This window comes from Scyliorhinus canicula, chromosome 2, assembly GCF_902713615.1.
Source record: "Scyliorhinus canicula chromosome 2, sScyCan1.1, whole genome shotgun sequence".
In the NCBI taxonomy this organism is placed as follows: domain Eukaryota; kingdom Metazoa; phylum Chordata; class Chondrichthyes; order Carcharhiniformes; family Scyliorhinidae; genus Scyliorhinus; species Scyliorhinus canicula.
In genome coordinates this window covers 273,987,110-274,006,945 of record NC_052147.1, presented here as the reverse complement: position 1 = coordinate 274,006,945, position 19,836 = coordinate 273,987,110, and positions in this window count along the sequence as shown.

Sequence of the window (19,836 nt, the reverse complement as noted above, 5' to 3'; positions counted from 1 at the left end):
GGTTTTTCGATCAGGTCCAACAGGCCATGTGGCCGTCAGCCTTCCTGGTCCATTTCGTCCGGATAAGCCCATCATTATTACTTGCAATGCATCACCGTATGGCATCCGTGTAGTACTCTCGCACAAAATGGGGAGTGTGGAAAGGCCTTCACATCCCGAACACTGAGAGAACACCAGATTGACAAAGAAAGTCTGACGATTATTTATGCTATTATTTGGCATTTTTGTTGAAGATAAACTTGTCCTGCCTATAGAATTTGCCCGAGTGCAAAGATGGGTACTACTCTTGGATGCCTATTCGTCTACCTTTCAGCATAGACCGGAAATCCAGATATCAGACGCGGATGCTTTGAGCAGACGTCCACTGCCACAAACAATATCTGAATGCCCCACTCTGCAGGAAATCGCCCTGGTTCGAAACTTTCTTAATAGTTTACTTATTTCATCCGACCACGTTAAGGTGCGGACCAACAGAGACCCTGTGTTGTCAAGAGTTAAGAGCATGGTTCACATGGGCTGGTATTTTGAGAAGTCAGAACAGATGAGGCCCTATATGCAACGGAGGGACAAAATCACTTGCCAAGATGGGGTTCTGCTGTGGAGTTCCAGGGTGATAGTGCCACCCCCGGGGCGGCAACCTCTTCTCCAAGAAGAGCACAGCAGTCACCCTGGGCAATCTAAAATTAAGATACTGGCCATGAGTTACATTTAGTGGCCAGGGATCGACAAGAACTAGAAAGCATGGTCAATGAATGTGACCTCTGTCAATCTCAAAGCAACCTTCTGCCTGCAGCAGGTTTGTACCCTTGGGAATGGTCAGAATATCCATGGACGAGAATCACATAGACTTTGCGGGTCCCTTTTAGGGATGTTTTTGATTATTGTAGATGCTCACTCCAATATGGCTTGCGTAATATGTAATGCGTTCAACCATTGCACTGGCTGCCATGGACAAATTGCACAAAATCTTTGACATTCATGGCCTACCGGAGGTGATTGTCTCAGATAATGATATTGCCTCCACAGCCAAAGAGATTCAACTCTTTGCAAAGTCCAATAGGATCCAACATGTCAGGGAAGAAGCCCCCTACCACCCTACTTCAAGCGGGCTCGCTGAAGGAGCAGTTCAAATTTTCAAAGCATCGATGAAAAACAAGCTAATAGGCCCCTAACACTTAATTTAGCTCCCGTACAATTCAAACCCACATATCACCACTGGAATTATCCTGCTTGAGTTGTTAATGGGCAGGCATTTCAGGACATGGCTACATATTATTTTTCCAAATTTGTTGGGGTGGGTGGAGGCAAATCAAACCTCACAGAAAATGGGCAGCACGGTAGCATTGTGGATAGCACAATTGCTTCACAGCTCCAGGGTCCCAGGTTCGATTCCGGCTTGGTTCACTGTCTGTGCGGAGTCTGCACATCCTCCCCATGTGTGCGTGGGTTTCCTCCGGGTGCTCCGGTTTCCTCCTACAGTCCAAAGATGTGAAGGTTTAGGTAGATTGGCCATGATAAATTGCCCTTGGTGTCCAAAATTGCCCTTAGTGTTGGGTGGGGTTGCTGGGTTATGGGGATAGGGTGAAGGTGTTCACCTTGGGTAGGGTGCTCTTTCCAAGAGCCGGTGCAGACTCGATGGGCCGAATGGCCTCCTTCTGCACTGTAAATTCGATGAAAAGCCACCACGATACAGCGAGATCATTTCAAGCAGACGGTTTACTGTACATGTGGAATTTTGGTGGAAGACCAGAATGGTTGCCTTGAAAGAGTTGCTGGCAGGACTGAGCTAATATCCTATGTGACAGACCTACAGGGCCGTGGGGCTGGAATGCATGTTGGTCATTTGAGAAGGAGAGAAACTGGCGTCCCTGAAAAGGGACAGCTGGACCAGTCCCAGCCACCATTGAACCGCTTGTCGAGGCAGCGGAGTGTTAGAACTGAGATCTTCTCGAGGGGAATTATCAGGGGCTACAGAACGAGCTGAACGGTAGTCAGCACAACCCCTCTTGAGCTCTACCAACCTGCCTTCCCTTGCTGGAGACTCAGATACTTCTAATCTGGAAGAGCCAATGGCCGAGTTGAGATGTTGGGCAAGAGTTAGGAAGTCACCTGATAGACTTACCTTACAAACTTTGTTTTGAGCTCCCTTGTACTTTGTCTGTAAATAAGAGAGTTTAAATTTTTGTATTTCAGGGATATGTAAGGGAACTTAAGGGAGGAGGATTGGGATAGCGTGGCCCCTTTAAGGAGCGATACTTATAATATAATACTCTTTATTATCACAAGTAGGCTTACATTAACACTGCAATAAGGTTACTGTGAAAAGCCCCTAGTCGCCACATTTCAACGCCTGTTCAGGCACACAGAAGGAGAATTCAGAATATCCAATTCACCTAACAGCACGTCTTTCGGCACTTCATGGGCCACGTGATAGGCCCGGAGCCTATGGAGATGAAGTGTACGAGTGGTAGCCTATCAGGTGTTTGGGTATGGATCTAGCTGCTGGGGCTTTGTCAGAGTGAGTCCGACAGTCAGGAAAACAAGACCTGTCCAGTAGTTGTGCTGTCCTGTGTATATAGTTCTTCATAGTTCTATAAACCTTTGTTGTGTTTTAACACTCCCTTGTTGATTGCCGCACAGTATATCAGCAATTTAAGACAATAAACCATGGTTGAAGATGTTTGAAAAAATGGCAAAAAAATCTAGTTTTCAGTTCAGCTGGGATGTGTCAAGATGCAATGCTTTGTACAGTTTCCCATACTGAGTATAGGGGTTAATCATGGCTCTGGGACACATAACTAACAACCCCAGCTTGACAGCGTAAACCATCGTCGTATTATAATAGCCACATGCTCCATTGACATGTAAATGAGGTCAGGGTCCACAGGATGTAACAGGGCAATGTGTGATAGAATATTCCAGAAGCTGTGGGCCAGCTGCATCTTAGTTCCTGCAGCCAAGAGCATTGCATCGTGCAATTCTGACTGAAAACCCATTGCATGTCGGCTGAGTTTGGGGCATAGAAGCCTCTGCCTTTGCATCGTCACTGCAGGAATTGAGCATGTTACTTCAACTGAGGCCACGGTACTGGGAGGGGAGGTGTTGCATTTTCACAGGTCCTGTCGAGCTGCTCTGCTGGATGAACAGGGAATTCTGCTGTGGTCGTGGCCAACATCATTATGTTTGAATCCCTTCGTGACTTTCCTTCTGAGAGTGGAGTGGAGCAGATGCTTCCTCTTGTGGGGTAATCTAGAACGCGAGGTCATAGTCTCAGGTTAAGGGGTAGCAAATTAAAATCAGAGGCGAGGAGAAGCTACTTCTCCCAAAGGGTTGAGAATCTGTGGAATTCGCTACCCCAGAGTGGGGGTGATGCTGGGACAGTGAGTAAATTTAAGGAGAAGTTAGACAGATTTTTAATGAGTAATGGGCTGGAGGGTTATGGAGAACGGGCAGGATGGTGGAGTTGAGGCCATGATCAAATCAGCCATGATCACATTGAACAGTGGAGCAGACTTGAGAGGTTAAATTGCCGACTTCTGCTCCTAGTTCTTATGTTCTAAGAAGGGCCAAGTCACTCAATGTCTTTAAGGTAGAGATAGATAGGTTCTTGATTAATAAGAGGATCAGGGGTTATGGGGAGAAGTCAAGAGAAGAGGAATGAGGAGCAAACCGGTCATGATCGATGGGCCGAATGGCCGAATTCTGCTCCTATATTTTATGGTGTTATGGTTGGCTCTGTACCTTGCTCCACCCCAACATATACCTGTCCCCAACTCTGCATCCCGCAGACAGTGACACAGAAGGTTAATCTCCTTCCATTTTTCCTAACATTGGTGCTCTTACCCCAGCATTCTAAGCCCCATGAACTGGAATACTCATCCAAAAGCCCTCTATCTTTCTCAAGCCTTCTCCCCTTTTAAGTTTCTCCTTTAAGCGCAACTCTTTGATAAAGGTTGAGTCTTTTTCAAATATTCTTTGCTCTGCCTCATTTAGTTTTCAATTTGCCTCCCTGAATCATGCTCCAGGACATTTTTCTACACAGAAGGAACATCCCCGACCTCATTGAGGGTCTTCAGGAACAGTTGGTTCGTCTTTCAGCTCATTTCTGTCAGTGGGGTCCTGCAGGCTGCAAAATGGCTGCCGTGTTTCCAATCAAACAGCAGTCACTGGTCGGGATTTTTCACTCCCCTGTGGCGGGTTCCCCAGTGGTGGAGCCGGGTCACCAGTGGCTGGCGGGTTCCCCAGCAAGCCACGGAAAAATGGCATTGCCCTTGACGGGACCAGAAGGTCCCGCTGCTGGCCTACGGTGAGCCCAGCTGCCCCCGCCTCCGGAAACCCGCCTGAGGTGGGTGGGGTTGGGCGGGGTGGGGTGGGGGGCAGACAATCGCCGTCCATTATGTTTTAAAAAAACGACTTGAATTTGAAGGGTTTTCTGAACTTTCTGAGTGTTGCAATTCGGCGTTGAATAAATGAGTGTCTTTCTTCTTTCTTTCGATCGGGCTTTCTATTTCCCTGTCCTGATCCAGCCTGGTCATTTCTCCACCACCCTCTGCTTCAGGCTCTATTTGGCAGGGATTATTTGTGCTCTATGGAAACGAGAAAGCCGAGGAGGGACTTGTTTGAGGTCTTGTTAAAAAATTTCTCTAATTAAGGGGCAATTTAGCGTGGCCAACCCCGCACATCTTTGTGTTGTGGGGGCAAGACGCACACAGACATAGGGAGAGTGTAGAAATTCCACATGTACAGTGACCCGTGGCCGGGATTGAACCCGGGTCCTCAGCGCCTTGAGGCGGCAGTGCTAACCACTGCGTCACCGTGCCACCTCTTTGATTGAGGTTTTCAAGGTTGGTTGGCTTGGAGGAAAATGTAACTGGTCTGATTAGTAGGTTTGCGGACGACACAAAGGTTGGTGGAATCGCAGATAGTGATGCGGAGCGTCAGAGGATGCAACAGAATATAGATTGGTTGGAGGCTTGAGTGGAGAGATGGCAGATGGAGTTTAACTCAGACAAATGTGAGGTAATACATTTTGGAAGGTCTATTACAGATGGGAAATATACAGTAAATGGCAAAACCCTCAACAGTATTGATAGGCAGAGGGATCTGGGTGTACAGGTACACAGGTCACTGAAAGCGGCAACACAGGTGGAGAAGATAGTCAAGAAGGCATATGGCATGCTTTCCTTCATCGGCCATGGCAGTGAGTTTAAAAATTGGCAAGTCATTTTGCAGCTTTATAGAACCTTAGTTAGGCTGCACTTAGACTATAGTGTTCAATTCTGGTCACCACACTTCCAGAAGGATGTGGAGGCTTCAGAGAGGGTGCAGAAGAGATTTACCAGGATGTTGCCTGGTATGGAGGGCATTGGCTATGAGGAGAGGTTGGATGAACCTGGTTTGTTCTCACTGGAGTGACGGAGGTTGAGGGGCGACCTGATAGAAGTCCACAAGATTGAGGGGCATCGACAGGGTGGATAGTCAGAAGCCTTTTCCCAGGGTGAAGAGACAATTACTTGGGGGCATTGGTTTAAGGTGTGAGAAGCAAGGTTTAAAGGAGATGTACGAGGCACGTTTATTTACACAGCGGGTGGTGGGAGCCTTGAACTCGCTGCCGGGGGAGGTAGTGGAAGCAGGTACGACAGTGACTTTTAAGAGGCGTCTTGCCAAATGCATGAATAGGATGGGAATAGGGGGCTATGGTTCCCGGAAGGGTATCATAGATACATAGAAACATAGAATTGATAGTGCAGAAGGAGGCCATTCAGCCCAGCGCGTCTGCACCGGCCTTTGGAAAGAGCACCCTACTTAAGCCCACCGCCCCCCCCCCCCCCCCCCCCCCCCCCCAATCCCCGTAACCTAATAACCCCACCTAAGCCTTTTTGGACACTAAGGGCAATTTAGCATGGTTAATACACCTAACCTGCACATCTTTAGACTGCGGGAGGAAACGGGAGACCCGGAGGAAATCCACGCAGACACAAGGAAAGCGTGTAGATTCTGCACAGACAGTGACCTCAGCTGGGAGCTGTGAAGCCACAGTGCTAACCACTGTACTACCGTGCCGCAGAAGGAGGCCATTCAGCCCATCAGGTCTGCAGCGGCCCTCTGCAAGAGCAGTCCTACCTCGGCTCAACCCCAAGCAATACCATAACCCCACTTAACCTTTCCACACTAAGGGACAATTTAGCATGTTCAATCAACCGAACCAGCACATCTTTAGTCGGGCATTTTAGTTCAGATGGGCAGCATGGTAGGTGATGGCTTGGAGGGCCGAAGGGCCTGTACCTGAGCTGTAATTTTCTTTGTTATGTAAATGTTTTGTGGACGTGGATGTAGAGAAGATGTTGCTGAGGAGACAAACGCTGAGGACAATAAATATCAGATCGTCACAAATTTAGGGCAGCACGGTAACACAAGTGGCTAGCACTGTGGCTTCACAGCGCCAGGGTCCCAGGTTCAATTCCCCGCTGGGTCACAGTCTGCACGTTCTCCCCATGTCTGCGTGGGTTTCCTCCGGGTGCTCCGGTTTCCTCCCACAATCCAAAGACGTGCAGGTTAGGTGGATTGGTCATGCTAAATTGCCCTTAGTGACCATAAAGGTTAGGAGGGGTTATTGGATTATGGGGATAGGGTGGAAGTGGGGGCTTAAGTGGGTTGGTGCAGACTCGATGGGCCAAATGACCTCCTTCTGCACTGCATGTTCTAAGTAATTTAGACCTCTAGACCTTTAGGCATCACCAAAAAATCCAGTCGGTAATTCAGAAGAAACAGAGCATGGTTCGAATGTGAAACATTTGAAACATACCCAAAGAGAGGTTTGAATGCGGAACTTGCCCCCACAAGGAGAAGTTGAGGCAATTAGTACGGGAGCATTTATGAAGAAGCTGGATGGACAAGTGAAGGATAAACAATTAGAGGAATGTGCTGATAGAGTTAAATAAAGAGGTTTGTGTGGAGTATAAACAGGACCACGGACGGCTGGGCTGAACTACTTGTACATTCAGCGTAACTTTAATACTGCTTGTCAATATTACATCTGATTTGTCCTTTGCCTGTCCAGTGACTTAACGGATTGAATCCCTCTGCAAATCGTCAGCTGGAGTATAAATGGAACAAATGGTTGTCCATCTTGGGTTAAACTTTTGGGATTTCAGGAATTGCAGCGATGGCTGTGAGCTTCCTAAAGAGTCTCGGAAAACCAGATTGAAAAGCAGGGATCAGCTTCACTGATCCTAGTTTTTGTGAGGGCCACAAAGAATCCACCACGAGTTGAAGAATAGAAAGAAATAACATTTATTTGCAATAACATATATATACACAACAGTAGCAGCAACTTTTCTTGCTGCTCACTCCTTTCTAGCCGGTTTCAAACTGGCCAGCTTTATATATGCAGGGAATCTGCGAATGATTTCTCCGCCCCTTCATTGGGGAAGCTCATACTCCCAAAGGATTGTGGGATTGGCATTAGTCCCCAGCCAATGGTAAGCAGGCAGTCATAACAGCTCTCCCCCCCAAAGTCCAAGGAATCCACCGAAGACCCTGGCAAAGGAGGGCGTCGGACTCGATTTGCCGCAGGCTGGACACCATTTGCACGAGGCGCTGGATCGGGCAGCATGTAACGAGACGGAGAACGGTGCTTCCGTGATGAACAACGTAACGGTTCTACATCAACGGCCCGTGGGCCGGAGGATTCCCCTCTGAGGCGTCTTGAATCTCCAACTCAGAGTCGGAGTCCGCTGCCTCCATCATCTCGGCGCCACTATCTCCCCACAGTTCTACAACGACCAGCACAGCCTCTGAGTGAGGCATCACAGGAAGATTCTGAGGAATACTTTCCACTATGTCTGGTCTCTGTGGCTGTAGAAATGAGCTCCGGGGTCGGGGAACCTTTGGAAGGGACAGTCTTCTAAACTGAACGTGGTCTACATGCTTGCGCTGGTGACGACCCTGGGCTTGCACCTGGTAAGAGATAGGGCCCGTTTTGCGAAGGATTGTGCCAGGGACCCACTGGGCACCACCAGCAAAATTCCAAACGAATCACCGGGCGTAAACTACTGAATCGGCCGATGCCGAGAAAAACCATGTCACTGCCATTATTGAGTGCGGCGTACTTTTGCACCAATGTCTGGGAAAATCATGCTAAGGCGGGTGCGAAGTCTCTGACCCATTAGGAGTTCTGTGGGAGCTACCCCAGTCACCGCATGTGGGGTGGTCCTATATGAAAACAAAAAACGAGCCAGTCTCATGTCCATCGACCCGGAAGACTGCTTCTTTAGGCCTCATTTGAATGTCTGCACTGCGCGCTCCGCCAACCCATTTGAAGCCGGGTGGTATGGGGCAGTGCGGATATGGCATCTGCCGTTCACCTTCATGAACCTCGCAAACTCCTCACTTGTGAACGGAGTGCCGTTGTCCGTGACCAGCACCTCGAGGAGACCATGCGTACTGAAAGATAAAAGACAAAGATGAAAGACAAACGCATCTTCTCGATTGTTGTGCAGGACATTGTGCCTACCATCTTATGCACCTCTAGCTATTTAGACTGGGCATCGACTAATAGAAGGAACATGGATCCTTGAAAAGGGCCGGCGAAATCAGTATGCAAGCGCACCCGGAGGAAGCTTCTGATGCTCCTGGCAAATGGAGCAGTTTTGGGCCACCTTCTCAATGTCGGTGTCGAGGCCTGGCCACCAGACATAACTCCGGGCCAACATTTTCATTTTGGTCACACCCGGATGCCCATTGTGCAAGTCTCTCAGTATCAGCTCCTGTCCTTTTTCCGGGACAATCACACGCGTCTCCCACAAGAGGATTCCATCTTCCAAGCTGAATTCGGACAGCTTGGAGGAAAATGCCCGCAACTCGCCTGGGAGCTGTCTATGCTGCCCACCATACAGGACTATGTGCCGAACCTTTGACAGGACTGGGCTCCATCTGGGTCCACTCACGGATCTGTGATGCCGTGACAGGCAAGGTGTCCATACAATTTAAGGTTGCAACCAACTCACCGGTCGTAGGGGTCGAAATGGGGCCGGTCGATAAAGGCAATCGGCTCAGTGCGTCGACATTCCCTATCTGGGTTCCTGGTTTGTGTTCCAGAGAATACTCGTATGCAGCGAGAAACAAAGCCCAGCGCTGGATCCGCGCGGAAGCAATGGGCGGTATTGGCTTATCCTCTCTGAAAAGTCCCAGCAGAGGCTTATGATCAGTCACGATAGTGAAGTGGCGGCCATACACATACTGGTGGAAACGTTTCACCGTAAAGACCGCCGCCAGGCCCTCCTTCTCGATCTGCGCGTACTTCTTTTACGTTGCAGTCAATGTGCGGGAGGCGAAAGCTATCGGCCGCTCGGCCCCGTTCTCCACCTTGTGGGACAGGACGGCCCCAATACCATACGGGGATGCATCACATGTGATGAGCAAAGGCTTTCCAGGATCATAGTGGGTTAGCAACCCAGACGACGACAATTGTTGTTTTACCCGCCGGAATGCGGTTTCTTGCGGCTGACCCCAAACCCAGGTGTGATTCTTCTTTAGCAGAAGGTGCAACGGGGCCAGCGTAGTTGCCAGATTGGGGAGGAACTTCCCGTAATTGTTTATGAGGCCGAGAAAAGAACGAAGGTGCAAAATGTCAGTCGGGGTGGGGGCCTGTTGAATCGCGCGCACCTTCTCTGCGACGGGGTGCAAAGCTTCGCTGTCCACCCGATAACCCAGGTAGACTACTTCCTTCGCCTGAAAAATGCACTTTGTGCGACGTAAATGGACACCAGCCTCCAAATTTTCCAAATCTTCCTGCTCTGACATCCCTGTAATCAAAACATCATCTAAGTAGACAGCAACACGCAGTAAACCTCTCAAAATGCCCTCCATGACGCGTTGAAAAATAACGCAAGCAGAGGATACTCCAAAGGACAACCGTGTGTATTCATACAGGCCCCGGTGTGTATTAATCGTTACATATGGCCGGGAGGCAGGGTCCAGCTCCAACTGTAGGTAGGCGTGACTCATATGTAATTTTGTGAACGAGAGTCCACCTGCAAGCTGCACGTAGAGATCCTCTATGCGAGGCTTTGGGTATCGGTCGAGTCGGGAAGCCGTATTCACTGTAAGTTTATAGTCGCCGCACAAGCAAACTGTGGCATCTGGCTCCATTACAGGTACAATTGGTGCTGCCCAGTCAGCGAAACGGACGGGCCTGATAATACCAAAGTTTCCAAACGAGTGAGCTCCCCTTCTACCTTCTCGAGCAAGGCGCAAGGCACCGGGCGCGCCCGGAAATAGCGCGGTGTGGCTCCTGGTTCGACTTGGATATGGGCTACGGCCCCTTTTATTTTCCCCAAACCGGGCTGGAATACATCTGGGTATTGTCCCAGCACCTCAGTCAACCCTCCAGCAACTGTTTGGAGGATGTGCTGTCACTGCAGCCGCAAATTGTGCAACCAGTCCCGACCCAACAGGCTAGGCCCGTGGCCGCGCACCACAATAAGTGGGAACGCCCCTCCTGGCGTCCATAAACAACAGGGGTCATCGTAGTTCCTGAAATATCCAATGGTTCCCCCGTGTACGTGGCCAACCTGGCCTGTGTGTCGGTTAATGTAAGGGTCTGTATACCCTGCTTGATGCGGTCGAATGTCCTCTGGGCGATCATGGAGACCGCTGCGCCAGTGTCCCACTCCATTTCAAGCGGTTGACCATTGACCCATACTGTCACCTTAATGCAGGGGTGGGCAAACTACGGCCCGCGGGCCGCATGCGGCCCGCCAAAAGTCTTTATTTGGCCCACCAAGTCATTTTTTTAAAAATTTAAAAAAAAATTTTTTTTTTTTTTTTTAAGGTTAATGGGGGGGTGCTGTTGGGTTACTTACTGGTATAGGGTGGATACATTGACTTGAGTAGGGTGATCATTGCTCGGCACAACATCGAGGGCCGAAGGGCCTGTTTTGTGCTGTACTGTTCTATGTTCCATATGAGGCGCCCAGAATCATAACCGTTGAAGTAATTATTTTACTTAATATACTATGCGGCCCTTTAAAATTGTGAATTTCTGAATGTGGCCCTTGCACGGAAAAGTTTGCCCACCCCTGCATTAATGGGAGGCTGGTTTAGCACAGGGCTAAAAAGCTGGCTTTTAAAGCAGACCAAGGTAGGCCAGCAGCACGATTCAATTCCCGTACCAGCCTTCTCGAACAGGCGCCGGAATGTGGCGACTAGGGGCTTTTCACAGTCACTTCATTTGAAACCTACTTGTGACAATAAGCGATTTTTATTTCATTTCATTTCATTTCATGGGGCCACACGGGGAGCTGCCACACAATGCAGCTTCAGGCAGTCGTCCACCGTCTCTACGTCCTCAGGAATTGTAGCCGCAGGTTCATCCAAATGGAAGGTATGGCCCCTGGGCTGGCCCCAGTTTCTGTCGGAACGACGGCGCCTTGGGCGCTCCCAGGACCGGTGTCCGCGACGGGGTCGGCGCCTACAAGTCTGACACGGACATGGCTCCTCATCCATTGGCTCTGGAGAAGGTTTCCTACGGGGACGAATGTCCGATGGCCATTGGCATCGATCCGGACATCGCCTCGTCCAAGGTATCGCAGGGGTGCAGGGGGACGCTTTTGGATGGAAGGGGTTGCGCCCCAAGGCATGCACCTTGTTGGTTGTTCTGGGTGAGTGTGCTTAACACTCAGTTTGGCTCTGTTTCTTTACTTAGCTCTGGAGTCGCCAGGTGTCGTTAAGATACCGCCACAAGTTCAAGGTGAAGTTCAAAGCAATAAAACCAATTAGTAAGTTCAAACAACTGAGTTTATTATAATACAATTATAATAATTACCCATGCACACGCTAAAAGGATTAAACTTATTCCTACCGCTAAATAAACTAATACTTATCTCGAAGGAACTGCCGGGTCAGGGAACAAGGCCTCTTGCTCTGCTCTGGTCTGCAGACTTCAGGTTGGTATAAGTTAAAAGGGGTCAGGAGTGTCTATCTCTGGTAGCGATCGTTGGGAGACACTTACTTGCTGGCGGCTGCTGTCCGAACCTCTCTCTCTCTCCTTCAGGGTCTTCCTGGCAAAAGCTGGTCGAGGTGCTGGTCCACGGAGGAGGGCTGGTCAAGGACAGAGGAGGGCTGGACGAGAAGACTGAACCATGTGTGGGACCTGTCTTTTATAGGTCCCAGGGATCCGCGCCCCTTTGGGCGGACTCCCTTACCTGCTTGGAATCGATTGGGTCTCTTCCCAATCGATATGTTTGAATCCCCCCCAATACTGAGGCTGTTCCTTAGCTACTGGGCGGGCTTTCAGGCTCTTTGTTTTCGAACCCTGTTGGTGCCTGAGTGTCTGGTATCCTTTACAATGTTGCAGTTGCTACCCCATTTGTGTCCATTGTATCTGGAATCATTCCATTAACATGCTAATTATCCCGGTGATTGCCTCATTAGTATGCGGAACGTTTGTTTCGGTGCTGTCTGCTTTTTTAGCAGACAGAATCCACACCTGCTAGGTGCAGCCTGCTGGTGCTGCAAACATTGTCCATTTTATCCTGTATGCTTTGCGTTCCTCCATTTAGTATTTAGGGAAATGGCCAACTTTGGTGGCTACAACCTCCATTCCCTGTAGCTCCTGCAAGCCCCGTTCAGCGCTCTCTCGGGACAATACTATTTGATTGGCCTGTTGAAAAGACAATGTTGGCTCAGCTAACAACTTTCTCTGGGTGGCCGCATTGTTAATACCGCAAACCAAACGGTCGCGTAACATTTCTGACAAGGTCTAGGTCACAGTATTCCGCAATCCTGCATAGCCTGGATAGGAACTCGGCAAGGGATTCTCCTGGGGTCCTCTCAGCGGTATTAAACTGGTAACGTTGGACTATCGTGGACCGGGTTGGATTAAAATGTTGTCCCACTAAGTTCACAAGTTCATCAAACGTTTTGGTGTCTGGCGCAGCTGGGTACGTAAGGCTCCTAATCACCCCAAACGTATGCGGGCCGCAGGCGGTGAGCAATATGACCACCTGGCGCTCGTTTTCGGTGATGTTGTTTGCCCGGAAATAGTAACGCATCCGTTGTGCGTACTGGTTCCAGCTTTCCAGCGCAGCATCAAAAACATCCAAACGTCCATACAGAGGCATGGTGTGATAGAAAACAACTTCCAACCTGTATCCAACAAAAATCCAGGGAGGTGGCTTCAGCAGTGTAGACAGCTATTCACTTTAACCCTCGTCGCCAGTTTTGTGAGGGCCACGAAGAATCCAGCACGAGTTGAAGAATAGAAAGAAATAACATTTATTTACAGTAACATATATATATACATATACAACAGCAGCAGCAGCAACTTCCCTTGCTGCTCACTCTCCTTCAGCTGGTTTCAAACTGGCCAGCTTTATTTATGCAGGGAATCTGCGAATGATTTCTCTGTCCCCTCATTGAGGAAGCTCATACTCCCAAAGGATTGTGGGATTGCCATTAGTCCCCAGCCAGTGGTGAGCAGGCAGGTTATAACACTAGTCTAATTGTAGCTTCCGACTTCCAGTGGCACTTTCCACTGTTTAACCTGGGGCATTATAGATTCATAAATGGCGGCAAACAGCAATGGATTTTATTATCATGCTGGCTTTCAGTAGAAAGCAGAATTCAATTCATTGATCCGTTTATTAGCTATCAGCTAATAGACTTGCTACAGACTGACCTGATATCTATTAGTTACATTCACTGTGTCATTATCAGGAAACACAATAGTGCAGTAATTATTGCGAGGCCTAGATTACCCTTAATAACTTATCCTTACGAACAGTTCCCGCTGGGTGAAAGGGTAAAATTGTGAGGACAGGTTGCACAGACTAGGCCTTACTTTCCTTGAGTGGGTGGTCTTGTGGCCCTATGGTAACCTCCGTCTGAGCTGGGAGCTTTGGGTTCGAGTCAAACCCTGGGACCCGATGGCCATGAAAGGTGTGCTCATAATATGACCAATCGGGTCTGCCAATTAAGCCAGCAAATTCTTCCAATACATCTATGGGAAAGCGGGTATTCCGTTTTCCTCATACAGTCCAAAGATGTGCAGACTAGGTTGATTGACGTTAACGTGGAAAGGTTAGGTGGGGTTATGGGATTGCAGGTGTTTGGGCTTAGGTAGGGTGCTCTTTCAGAGGCCCGGTGCAGACTCGATGGGCCGAATGGCCTCTTTCTGCACTGTAGGGATTCTGTGATTCTATAATAGGCAGTAAGAGTAGGAAGGTCTCCTGTTCAACCGGAACTGCAGTAGCTGCAGCATAACAGCCTCCCCTGTTTAAGCTCCACACGCGGGTTCTTGCTACGCGCTGGAGTCTGCGGCAAGTGTCCACCTTGCTTCAAGGGACTACCAGCAGAGAGAGAGCGTGAAAATTCCCACAAGTTACACAGGCTGGACTTTAATTTCCCTCAAGTACAGAAGATTGAGAATGATCTAATGTTTAAGATGTTCCAAGATATGGTAAAGAAAAATTATTTCCTGGGGGGGGGGGGGGGGGGGGGGGGCTCCCCGGAACAAAGGTGTATAAAGTTAAGATTGGAGCTAGGCTAATACTAATTAGTATCTGATTAGTTCGTTCGCAGACGACACAGACATTGGTGGAGTTGCGGATAGTGAAGAGGATTGTCAGAGGATACAGCAGGATATAAACTGGTTGGAGTCTTGGGCGGAGAAATGGCAGATGGAGTTTAATCCGGACAAGCGTGAGGTAATGCACTTTGGAAGGTCCAATGCATGTGGGAATTACACAATGATCTTGTGAGTACTGACAGGCAGAGCGATCTGGGCGCGCATGTCCACTGATCACTTAAAGTGGCAACGCATGTGGACAAGGTGGTCAAGAAGGTATACTGAATGCTGGCCTTCATCGGCCAGAGCATTGAATATAAAAATTGGCAAGTCATAGAACATAGAACATAGAACAGTACAGCACAGAACAGGCCCTTCGGCCCTCAATGTTGTGCCGAGCCATGATCACCCTACTCAACCCACGTATCCACCCTATACCTGTAACCCAACAACCCCCCCCTTAACCTTTACTTTTTAGGACACTACGGGCAATTTAGCATGGCCAATCCACCTAACCCGCACATCTTTGGACTGTGGGAGGAAACCGGAGCACCCGGAGGAAACCCACGCACACAGGGGGAGGACGTGCAGACTCCACACAGACAGTGACCCAGCCGGGAATCGAACCTGGGACCCTGGAGCTGTGAAGCATTTATGCTAACCACCATGCTACCCTGCTGCCCCATGTTGCAGCTGTACAGGACCTTAGTTAGGCCCCATTTGGAATATTGTGTACAATTCTGGTCGGCACATTACCAGAAGGATGTGGATGCTTTGGAGAAGGTACAGAAGCGGTTTACTAGAATGTTGCCTGGAATGGAGGGCATTAGGCATGAGGAGAGGTTAGATAAACTCTGTTCTCACAGGAACAACGGAGGGTGAGAGGCGACCTGATAAAGGTCTACACGATTATGTGTGGCATGGACAGAGTGGACAGTCAGATGCTCTTTCCTAGTGTAGGAGAGTCAAGTACTAGGGGACATAGGTTTAAAGGGCTTGGGGGAAAAGGTTAGATCAGATGCGCGAATCAAGTTTTTTACATAGAGGGTGGTAAATATAAAGGAACTTGCTGCCTGAGGAGGTGGTGGGAATAGGTACAGTGGTGACATTTAAGGGGGGTCTAAACAAACATATGAATAGGGTGGGAATGGATGAATACGGATTCTGTAAGTGCATACCATTTTAGTTTAGGTAGGTACCATGGTCAGCGCAGATTTGGAGGTCCTGTTCCTCTGCTGCAATGTGCTTTGTTCTCAAAGCAAAATACTGTAATTGCTGGAAACCTAGGCAGAATGTGGAGTTGAGGCCATCATCAAATCAGCCATGCTCTCACTGGATGGCTCAGCAAGCTCAAGGGGCTGAATTGCCTACGCCTGTCCCTAACTCATAAGTTCATATGTATGGATGTAAAAAGCAGAAAAGGCTGGAACCACTCAGCAGGTCCGGCAGCATGGAGGAGAGAGAGAAGCAGCGTTAACGTTTCAGACCCGGCATGACCTGAAATGCTAACTCTGTTTCTCTCTCAGCCAATGTAAGTGTCAAACTCCCTTTCCCTCAAAAACCCGTTTAGACTGGGTGGCCAATTGAAAGTTTCAAAATTGAGATTGTTAGAAAAGCGATTGGTAGGTTATTCAGCGAGTGCTTTAAAGGTTGCAGAACCAGACCGGAAAAAATGGAATTAAATACTTGTATTGTCTGAGAGAGAAACAGGGCTAACATTTCAGGTTGGAGATCTTGCAGGCTCACAGTTCTGAAATCAACTGTGATCCAGTTGATTTGCAAAACAGGTTTGAGAGGCTGGCTTTCCAGCTCTTCATTAAATCCCTATAGTGCAGAAGGAGGCTATTCGTCCTATCGAGTCTGCACAGAACCTTTGAATGAGCACTTTACTCATTTTGCACCCTCCATCCACCCTGCCCTACCCCAGTGACCCCATACCCTAACCTGCACATCCCTGGGCACAGTGGGGCAATTGATCATGGTCAATCCACTTAACCTGCACATCTTTGGACTGTGGGAGGAAACCGGAGCACCCGGAGGAAATCCACGCAGACAAGGGGAGAACGGTCAAGCTCCACACAGACAGTCACCCGAGGCCGGAATAATAATAATAATCTTTATTAGTGTCTCAAGTAGGCTTACATTAACACTGCAATGAAGTTACTGTGAAAGTTCCCTAGTCGCCAAACTCTGTTCGGATACATTGAGGGAGAATTCAGAATGTCTAAATTACCTAACAAAATCGCCTTTCGGGGCTTGTGGGAGGAAACCGGAGCACCCGGAGGAAACCCCCGCAGACACAGGGAGAACGTGCAGACTCCACACAGACAGTGACCCAAGCCGGGAATTGAACCCGGATCCCTGGCCTTGTGAGACTGCAGTGCTAACCACTGTGCCCTTCTCTTCTCCTTCTATTTATTTTATTTTCCGATAGTAATGGGTCAGTTCAACTTCCACATGTTCTTCATTCACTAGGTTTCAGGTTAGGGGTAGGAGATTCAGAGGGGCTTTGAGGAAAAGCTTTATCACCCAGAGGATGGTGGGAATCTGGAACTCACTGCCTGAAAGGGTGGTAGACGCGGGAACATTCAGCACATGGAAGAAGCATTTTGATGCAAATTTGAAATGCCATTGCCTCCGAGGTTGTGGACCAAGTGCTGGAAAATGGGATTAGAATGGATAGGTGCTTGATGGTTGGCACAGACTCGATGGGCAATAGGGCCTCTTTTTGTGCTGTAAAACTCTAGTACTCTATAGATGGGATTTTCCTCCCCCTCCTTGTTCAATGGCAGAAGGAGGCTCACCATTGGCCGGCGGTGGGGTCTTCCGGTTCCGCCGTTGGTAACGGGGTTTCCAGTTGAATGCACCCCTTCCTGCCGCAAAACCTGTGATGGGACCATAAGGTTGAACATCTAGAAAATGCCGCCCTATGGCTCTATGGCTGTCTGAGCTCAGTAATGCCTGTGTCTTTACAATTCAGCAAAGTGGATCACCAAGTACCACAGAGTTAAATCGGACTTCTGTAGAGGGGAAAGGGTCAAGATTGCAGTCTTGGTTACCAGCTCCGCACCCACTGTCAATACGGTTCCACTGCCAGATGTGTCGACATAACTCTGTTGTGTTCGAAGAGAATCAATCATCTGCCATATCCTTGAGGATTGGCACGATGGTAGTACCAGTGAATAAGAGCCAGTGATCAGACCCAATGATCAAATGGTGAAATGGAATTCAACACATTTGACAATGTATAAGCTCGATCCTGACTCTTCCTGATGTATAATTAATGAACTAGTCCTTGGAGTGCAGTGAGCAATTAAAAAATTTGTCGACGATTCGAATCTTGGAATGATTGTCAACTGTGAGGAGGAGAGTATATGGACCTTCAGAAGAACACAGGCAGGTTGGTGGAATGAATAGATCAGCGGTGGATGAACTTAAATACAGGGAACTGTGAAGTGATTCATTTTGCTGGGATGATTTGTTATGGGCCAGGGTTTAGAGAACCCCAAAGTGTATCATGGAGTTCATCTGACCCCCAACTTTTAATAGATTGTGGCATGGGGAGCACACGGCCCACTCTACAGGTGTGGTACAGCAGAAATGGAAAAGTATTTTTTAAAGAAAAACAATGTTTATTCTATGAACTCAAATTAACCTTTTTAAAACAAACAGTGAACATCTTAGCAACCATTAATTCAAATACAACTCCCAAATAATACAACACTGAGTAATCCTTTAAGCTTTCCTTTTAACATCCATAAGACTTAAAACACCTTTCACCAGAAGCACATTAGGTTTACATTCACAACTGAGAATATTTATAATTCTGAATTCACCAAATAATCAAGAGATAGTCTTTTGATGGCAGAGAGAACAGCAGGACAGCTGGTGTTTCTGGCTTCAGCTCCAACACTCAAAACGAAACTAAAACACACCCTGCTGCAAACAGCCTAAAAAGAAAGTAAAAAGCTGACAGACAGCCCAGCTCCACCCACTCGCTGACATCACTGCAGTAGTAAACACCCACTTCTTAAAGGTACTCTCACTACAGAAATTTTTATACACATGCCCATTTATAAACACACGTTTCTTAAAGGTACTCTCACATCACAGATTGCAGAGAGATAATGAACGAGATTTAACCGGAAAGGAATCTATGTCCGATTTTGGGTGTGTTTAACGGGGTGTTTCTATCCGGCTGCAGTGCTGAGAAACACCCGGCTATTCCATAAAACCACAGAATTTCACCAGCGCAGAGGGAAGCCATTCCCTTGCCGTTATATTTGGCCTCATTCTGCCAAGATGTGGAGATGCCGGCGTGAACTGGGGTGAGCGCAGTAAGAAGTCTTACAACACCAGGTTAAAGTACAACAGGTTTGTTTCAAACACGAGCTTTCGGAGCGCAGCTCCTTCCTCAGGTGAATGGAGAGGTATGTTCCAGAAACATTTATATAGACAAAGTCAGAGATGCTGGACAATGCTTGGAATGCGAGCATTTGCAGGTAATCAAATCATTAAAGATCCAGGGAGAGAGATAATCACAGGTTAAAGAGGTGTGAATTGTCTCAAGCCAGAACAGTTGGTAGGATTTTGCAAGTCCAGGCCAGATGGTGGGGGGTGGATGTAATGCGACATATGCCAAGACTGCATTTAGAGTCATTTCAGGATGGTGAGCCCAGCACAAAAGGCTCCTCACATATCGGGCACAATTATCTCCGACTGTCTCAATCTACCCCCGCCGCTCTCCCCCGGCCTTATCAGCGCTACCCCCCCCCCCCCCCCCACCCCCCCATTTACGACTCCCACTACCCCCACCAACCTCAGCGAGGTCCCGGGAATAATACCCTTCCACCCCCCTCCTCCATCTGGTAATACCCCCCTGGGCCCCGGTCTCTGGCACACAGGCACCTTGGCACTGCCACCCTGGAAGCCTGGCAGTGCCCCTGCCAGCCGGGCAGTGCTACCTGGCCATTGCCAGGGTGCCTGGTTGGCAATGGCTTGGTGCCAGGCTGGGAGTGCCAGGGTGCTCGGGTGATATAGGGCATGCCAGGGTGCCCTGCCCTGTCCCCGATCACCGAGGGATCTCTCACGGTCTGGGAGGCCACCCCCGGTGCCATTACGATTGGTTCATAAGCGTGGATCTTTTACTGGCTCTTTTAAATATGCTGGTCTGAATCACGCTGATCTAAATCAGCGAGGGCGAGATCCAGATCGCGACGTTTCGCAAGACTCTGCCAAATCTGGTGAGGCATTTCGAGCGTCACAAA